Below are 6,997 nucleotides of genomic sequence, written 5' to 3'. Positions count from 1 at the left end.
TATTATTTGACATCATTTTTGATATTCTAGACTAGTGCTGTTCGATATTGTAGCTACTATTCACATATGGCTATCTACATTTAAATTAATTAAAATTAAATAACATTTTAAATGTAGTTCTTCAGTCCCACTAGGCATATTTAAAGTGCTCAAGAGCCACATATGTCTGGTGGCTTGTATTAGACAGCACAGCTATAGAACATTTCCATCATCACAAAAAATTCTACTGGAAAATGCAGTTCTAGAGAATAAAGTAAGATAAGAAAATCTGTATATAGCATGCGAAAGATGAGATTAAATGATCTATATGTTTTTTGTTAATGTATGCTTATATACATAGAAAACCCAAGACTTTAGTAAAAAAAAATATATATCATTAAGAGAATTTGGATTCAAGATAAATACCCGACAATAAATAACTTTCTATATTATAGCTACACACACTTAAAAATGAAAATGAGAAAAATATTAGATTTAAAATAGCAGAAAAAAGAACACATAAGCCAGGCAAAAAATACAAATAATGCATAATTTCATTTGTATGTGGAATCTAAAAAGGTGGAATTCATAAAAGCAGAGAGTAGAATGGTGGTTCCCAGGGGCTAGGAGGTTGAGGAAATGGTGAGATGTTGGTCAAAAAATACAAAGGTTCATTTACATAAGATGAATATATTCTGAAAATCTGAAGTACAGCATAATACTTTAGATTTTCAGGACATATTCATCGTACTGTATACTTAAAATTTGATATGAAAGTTAATCCTCAGTGTGTTTACCACACACAAAAAAAGTCATAAATTTGTGAGCCGATGGATATGTCAATTAGATTGATTGTGGCAATAATTTCACAATATATGCATATATCAAAACATCACAATTTACACCTTAAATATATACTTTTTGTATTTGTCAAGTACACCTCAAAGCTGAAAAAATATTTTAAAAGAACAAACTATTTTAGTTTGGAACAAATTTAACCAGAAAGACACAGAACTTATATGAAGAAAACAAAAGATCTCATTATGGATGTTTTATAAATATAAAACAATCTCATGAGCTCATGAAAAAGCACATGCAGTGTTCTCGAATATCATAAAATATCATAAAAATGTTAATTCTCCTAAAATTAATATGTAAATGTAATGCAATTCCAGTTAGAATCCCAGTGAGATTTTTAGGGAGAATTGGATAAAATGAGTAGCCAAGTCTGAAAAATAAGAATACTGAAGGAGAATTTGCCTTACTAGGTATGTATACTTTGCTAGGTATATATAATAGTAATATAAGATTCGCACATACTATGAAGCCACTCAAATGATATCGAAGAAGAGGAGTGAAGCATAATAAATCAAGAGCATAGCTTTTGGAGAGAGATCTGAATCAAGTCAGAGCGCTGTCATTGGCTATGAGATTCTAGGCAAATCACCTGACAGTCTTTTAAGCTCTCTTTTCTCATCTGTATAGTAGGAGCAATAACCATTTTAACCATAGAGGTTGTGTGAAAATTAAATGAGACTATTCATGTGTTTAGCACAGTGACTGGCAGATAGCTTAGTAAATAGTAACTCACGGTAACTCTAGGATGTGGGTCTTTACAGGTAAGAAAATGGGAGCAGAGAGACGATGGATCACTTACCCAAGGTCATACAGCTAATAGACAAGTGGTGAGCTGGGATTCCAACACAGAAAGTTTGACTTCAAAAACCATGTTCATAACCACAACACTAAAATTAGCTGTTATGTATGCTATTGCTGCTGCTGCTGCTTAATGACATAGGAAAATGCTTATGAAGAAATGTTGAATAAAAAAGTAGAATACAAAATTATATGTGCAGTATTATTCCAATTTTGCTTTGAAATTTTTGTACATATACATAAACATGCATGAATAAAAGACTGGAAGAAAATATTCTAATATACTGAAATAATTATATTTTGAGTAGTGTTTAGAACAATCCTGGCACATAGAATATGTCAAGTATTATCATTATGATAATTTGTTTTGATGTTCTGAAAATTCACCAAAATGGTCAAAATGTGAATTTTGTTGTATTTATTTCGCTCATGACTCATACTTCCTGAATTTAATAATTTGCATCTTTAATTAATCAGTTCTGGAACACTCTCAGCCACTACTTCTTTGAATATTACTTTTTCTCCCATTTGTCCTCTGTCTCTTTAACTTTTTTCATATTTTTATTTCTTTATCTTGTGCTGTATTCTGTATATCTATATCCCAGTTTACCACTTTTTAGCTATGCTCAATTTGTGGTTTAATCTATCCATTGAGTTTTCAATTTTGAAACTTTATTTTTCATTTCAGAATTTTCTTTCAGAACTACTTGATCTTTTTTTAATGGTGTCTTGTTCTTTTCTCATATTTTCAATTATGTCTTTAATCATTTTAAACATAGTTATTTTATAATGTGTGTTAGATGATTCTATTATCTGAAGATTTGGCATCTAATCCTGCTGTTGTGTCTTCAGACACTGGTTTGTGGTAGGACATTTATTCATGTGTTTTGTAATTTTGTACTGTAAAATCGTGTTCGGTGCAGCTTTACCTGTGGGGTTCTTATGGAGGATTTGTCCTTCTAGAGCTGCTTTATGTTGCTTCTGCCAGGTAGTTTGATGGATATCAACAGCTAGAAACCACCTCATGCTAATTTTTTGACCTGGAGGATTCCCAGGCCTTGCAAGATGTATATATTTTGAATCCCAAACCTATGTGAAAGAAGCTTAAGGTTACAAATCCTTACAGAGAGACCCTATTTCTGCCTTCCCAGATTTCAGGTCATCTCCCTAAGCTAGTGAATAGATTTTTGTCTAGTTCACCCTTACTGAAGGTCTAGTCCTTTGAAAGTCCCAACTTTTGACAGTTGTCTCAGTTTCAAACCCCTACCTTATTTAGGTCCAAGGTTCTGTCTCCTGCCTCTACATGGCCATCAAAACCTTAGTGGATAACCAAACCAACTGCATGCCACCATCAGAGCGGCTGAAACTTTCAACTCTTACTAAACACTCTGGTTTTCCATTTTTGTTCAGACCCCTAGTGATTTCTTTTACTTACTCAGAAATTCATCTGTGCATTTATAAGGATGTTATATTTTACTCTATATTTCTAAATGTTTTGTAGTGTGGGAGGACTTTCAGGGTATTTTGGCTACCATGTTACTGGAAATGAGCACAAAGTTTATTTTTAAAGGAAAATAATCTTAGGATGGCAGGCAGCATTGGCTTAGATGTTAATTCTTTATTTAAAAAGCCATCTTCCTTTTTTTCACAGAAGAATGTAAATGGATTTTTTTTTCTGCCTATTCCATCATCTTAAATATTTTTGCTTACCTAAGAAAGAAAACTAAACTGTCAACCTACCAGTAACCTAAGGTCTGTTGCCTCTTTATTTTTTATCCTAATCTTGGCATATTTGGCAGAATACCAGATTTGGTCCCATTTCTTGAAAATAAGTTTTTTGTAAAGGACTATAGTGAGGGTGAGGAGGATGCATCACACACACACACACACACACACACACACACACACACATCCATATATATGATGAGTTGTTTTAATGAGGAAATTTGATCAGATTTATGATTCTCAACTTTTTTTTTGGCAAGCTCTGCTACAAAAATAAAAGATGTTTGGCATACTTCTTAGAAAGGAGAGAGTAATTTATTTCCCTTCACACATTTCAGAAACAAATGTGTAATATAATCTGATTCAGAACAGGTTGTAAATGGGCAGATCTTGAATGGTTGGTCATCCTGATAGTTTCCCTCTTACTCCTCTTATTTAGTCATCAAAACCTAGTCTATGTACCTCAAGATTACATTTCTACCTTAAAAATCTATCAGGTCTCTATTCCCAGTCTTATCCTTTTTCAGTCTTTGACACTGGTGTAATTATAATCTTAAAACACGTGCTTAGAATACTTTAGAAGTTTCCTATCACCTTCAAAATAAAATCCAAACTCTAAGGACATGGCATAACTAAATAGTCCACTTCCCCCAAATTCTATGTATTCTTATTAGGCCTAAGAAAATAGTTAATGAAAATATTATTGGTTTTAATGAAAATATTATTTATGAATTTATCTCCATTAAAGCCAGGAAAGTAAAATTTAATAAATTCTGCTTTTGGTGTAGATAAAATATTTAAATTTAATGCTGTGAGTTTTAATCTACTTTTTCAACTGCTTTAATGTTCTGGGAAAAATTAACTGTTCAAGAATACATAAAACATGTATATGGTGGCCATATTTTTCCTTTTGCCTCAGGCTCCAGTATGGCTCAGCATAGCACTGTATTTATTTAAAATTTTGATACTTTTTTCATAATGCAATTTTGCATTAATTTTGATTTTAAAATATTGCATAAAATAGTATTTCGCTGGATTACTGAGATTTTTGGCATCCCCTTAAATTTTTTTAACTAAATGTATTAGGGTGACATTTGTTAATAAAATTATATCGGTTTCAAGTGTGCAATTGTATATTACGTCATCTGTATATTGCATTGTGTGTCACCACCCAAAGTCAGATCTCCTTCCATCACCATATATTTGACCCCCTATACTCTTATCTACCTCCCTCCAACCCCTTGCATACAAAGCAAGTGCTTTACTCACCCCACCCTTATCCCAGCCCTACTTGAGGTCCTTAGATATAAATAATCTCTTTGAGACTACTGTGCATTTGAAAGTATTGTAGTTGAAATATAGGGCTTTTATTCCTGGAAGTGGTTTCTATCACACCTCTCTACTTTTTAGTACAGAGTTCAGAATTGTGAAATTGGGATAAATTTTATTTTTTAATAATATTTTTGAATAGGTAATACATTCATGTGATTCAAAATTTAAAAGACAAAGAGAAAAGAAATAGAGTAAAAAAGTCTCCCTCTAACCACCCAGTTCCTCTCCCTGGAGGCAACCAATGCTAACAATATCCTTTTACAGATAATGCATGCTTATTCAAGCAAATGTGTATATATATTTTAATCCTCCCATAGTGTGTCTTGAATCTTGCTGTTTTAATTTAACAATATGTATTGGAGCTCATTCTATATCAGTATATAAAGAGGTTCCTCATTCTATTTTAAAGTTGCATAGTAAGTATCCCCTTGCAGGATCATTATTTAATGTTTTCAGTCATTTTCTCCTACAAATGATGCTGCAGTGAATCACTTTATTTATATGTCATTTTGCACATGTGAGTATATCTTTAGGATGAATTCTGAGAAGTCAGATTTCCGGAATAGAAGCTTTTAACACCTATAATTTGGTAGATACCACTAAACTGTTGTCCCTGGAAGTCATACCAATTTACACTTCCATCAGTAATGTAAGAATGCCTGTTTCCTTACACGCAACAGTATAGTATCATATTTTTGTTTTGCCAGTCTAATACATGAGAGATATCTCAGTGTAAGTTTTTTTAATTTTTATTAAATATAAACATCTTTTCACATGTTCAAGAGCCATTTGTATTTCTCTTTCTTTGAAATGTCCCTCCATAGCCTTTGCCCAATTTTCTATTGAATGGTCTTTTATTATTAACTTTTAGGGGACCCTATATAATGAAGAAATTAGTCCTTCATAGAAAAGTTTCAAATACGTGTTCTCCATTTGTTTTTGTTTTTGTTTTTTTAAACTTTTCTTATGGAAGTTTTTGCTGTTCAAGATTTTTCTATGTAGACAAAATTCACAACCTTTTATTTTGTGGCTCCTGAGTTTTTTGTGAAGTGGGGAAGCTTGATGAAAACCCACTCAAGAATAAAGACGGAGGGAAATCTTGGTAATCACCATATCAATAAGGGAGGGAATGTCAGAGTTGACTGTTAGATGTGTAAAATTCCACAACCTTTGCAATTTCCCCATGTTTATTCTGTGCGTTGTCCTATGAAGAAGAAAGTGCTTGAAAAATGGGGATCAGCTCTTTCAGCTTGGTGGTATATCCTGCCATACAATGACGCTGAAGGATAGCTATTTAGGAAAAGAACTAGGTAGTGTTTATGATGTTTCCTCTGTAATGACAAGGTATATCTAGCAATATTGTGACCACATTAGATTTTTAATTTGAACAACAGTGGTTTAGTACACAGATCAGTCATGTTATGTAGCAAATAATTTAAGCCTTAAGGAATTAACTGTGTCTGAAGTACAGTTTAACAAATACTGTTGAGTCCCTGACTCTTCATTGTTTCCTTTGTTCTTTTTTGTCTTTCTACTCCTTCCTCTTTTCCTTATCAAAGTACAATGTTAAAACTCTAGTGAGCTTCCTGAAAAATATGGAGGAGTGATATACATCCCCAGATCTCTCCACTTGAAACAACAATAAGCTGAATATCTAAAACTCAACAAAAAACACCCAAACTGCACAGCAGCACATCTGAATGTGGGATCTGTGCATAAGAGCTACCACCCAGGTCAGAACCCTGGTGTCAGGCGGCAGACTGGGAGAAATAAAGAAGCGGCCTCCTACAGCCGCCGGAGCTACCTGTAGGGGGAGAAGAAAGGGGAGAAGGTTTGGCAACTTCCCTGAACAGCCCTGCCTGGGAGAATCTGTGAGTTCCACGCAGCCAGTGGCAGGGCCCAGTCATCAGGGCAGAAAGAAGAGAAGCGGACGGCAGAGAAACAACAGTTGATTTTTACCAGCCGCGGTTGCAAAACCGAGGCTAAGCCCCAGGCCCCAACTCCCGATGCAGAGGGCTCCTCCCCACATACCCACTGAGACCGATCACCACTGAGCCCCAAGGGAATCTGAGCAAATGCTACCGAAACTGTTGTTAACAATGACAGGGACTGAAACTGAGGGTAGCAAGCGTGATTAAATATCTACAAGAAAATAAAGGAATTATATAAAGGCATTATTAGGCTTTATATAAAGCACAGATCCAAGAAGCCACCTACTGGAAACCAAAGAAAAGCACTTTCTTTGCAGCAGGCTAAAGAGAGACCTTTATATAATAAATCTTCTTTCTGGAAAAAAAAAAAAAAA

The sequence above is a fragment of the Pteropus alecto genome, unplaced genomic scaffold (genome assembly GCF_000325575.1).
Source record: "Pteropus alecto unplaced genomic scaffold, ASM32557v1 scaffold179, whole genome shotgun sequence".
Taxonomy (NCBI): Eukaryota; Metazoa; Chordata; class Mammalia; order Chiroptera; family Pteropodidae; genus Pteropus; species Pteropus alecto.
The sequence above is the reverse complement of the archived record's forward strand: the minus strand, read 5'-3'. Positions refer to the sequence as shown.